The sequence below is a fragment of the Scylla paramamosain genome, chromosome 19, assembly GCF_035594125.1.
Source record: "Scylla paramamosain isolate STU-SP2022 chromosome 19, ASM3559412v1, whole genome shotgun sequence".
Taxonomy (NCBI): Eukaryota; Metazoa; Arthropoda; class Malacostraca; order Decapoda; family Portunidae; genus Scylla; species Scylla paramamosain.
In genome coordinates this window covers 12,921,142-12,922,871 of record NC_087169.1, presented here as the reverse complement: position 1 = coordinate 12,922,871, position 1,730 = coordinate 12,921,142, and positions in this window count along the sequence as shown.

Here is a 1,730-nt window from a genome sequence, read left to right as displayed (position 1 = left end):
ATGGCGGGACTGTGCTGGGGGGTGAGTGAGACCCACGCCGCGAGTTTATCTCCCAAAGTATTACCTCATGCCCTGAACTCACTGGTGCAAGAAGCCCTCGCCCGGGGCCTTGGGTATTACCCCCTGGAGGCGCTGATCGCCCAGAGGATACTGTTTTCGAGGCTGACTTCTATAGCCAAGGACCTCGGGAGTGAAGTGCACGACGCGATGGACGCTGTGAAAGCAGTAGGTTACCACATGATTGCCAACTCTTCGCTGTGGTCCACCCTCACTCCCGGACTGACGACTCCTCCTCACGATCCTGAGATTCACAAGGCAGTGAAGGGCGTGGTGAGTGACTATCAAAACCACCGTGCCTGGCTCACGCGCACCAGGACACGTCGCTCCGATGACCAAACAGATAAAAGCAAAACCTGGTATTCTGGAATGGTGGACAGCGTCTTCAACGAGAAGCTTCCTGATACCATGCTGCCGCCGCCGCCCGCGCATGCTGTCCCTCGGTGTTTCTCCTTCTTCAGTAGCCCCGAAGTGGACATGGAGGGCCTCGAGGGATTGCAAGACATGGCAACTGACGTGGCGGAAACTCTCAAGGAACAAAGTTACTTAGAAAAACTACAGGACAATTTATACCTCAATACTCTGTACACCAGCTACTCCTTCGTCATCGCAGAGTTTATGGAGGAGGTGGGGTTGGGTGAAATTACCTCCACTGGTGTCCTTGTGGCAGACATATGGCTATTCCACGAGGTCGTCAAAGAGACGTGGGAGTGGGCCGAAGAACATTGTTTCCTCTTCACAAAATGGCCCTTCACTTACTTCTACCCTGAACACTGCCGTCTCCAGTACCAGCAAGACTCCTTAGCTGCCGCAGTCGAGGGTGTGGCAGACGTCGCCCATGCTGCTGCTGCCCACGCTGCTCCCGACTCTGCCTCGCACTGAAAACGAACAAGTCCAAACTGCTCTTGCTGAAAGTGTCTGCCACTACTGACGCTGTTACGGATGTCCACACCCGTATTTCCTGGGTGCTTCCTGAGCCTGATGTGTTGCTGACTAAGACTGGTCACTGTGCATGCTGCAACATCTTATGCTGCTGGAAATCCCGCTGTGGCTTCTGCTGCGTAAGTCGTCGCCGGTGTCGTGTCAAGGAGTCGCGGCTGGCGTGGCTCCCGGGAGGCGCTGTACTGCCCATACCAACAGAACGTGTCTTCTTCCCACATTATCTTTGTGAATTACCAAACTAATAAAAAATCATAAAACTGTGTGCTTGTTTCTTATTCATGTGCACGAATTTCACATCAGATCACACACACACACACACACACACACACACACACACACACATGACCTGCCTTCATCACGACCCGAAAGAAAAGGATGAATAACTTTCAGTCATATGCAAGACGTCACTCGTACGCCTCTTCCTCTCCAAAGCCGTTTGAGGCGGCAGAGGGGACAGGGTGCGTGGCAGGGTGGGGAAACATGAAGGCTAGGAGGGAGGAAGGAAGGGGAACAGGTAGGGCACAAGGCATGGAAGGTGAGAGTAAAAAGGAAGAGGGAGCAAGAGACTGGGTGAAGGCAAGCAGAGATGATGGAAGGGAGAGAAGGAAGGTAAGACGTAAGACAAGTGAGAGCTAGAGGGGATGTAAGGGAAGTAGAAGATTGGGTGAAGGCAAGCAGAGAGGATGTGAGAAAGGAAGAGAGGGAAGACATGACGCACATCAGATGAAAGT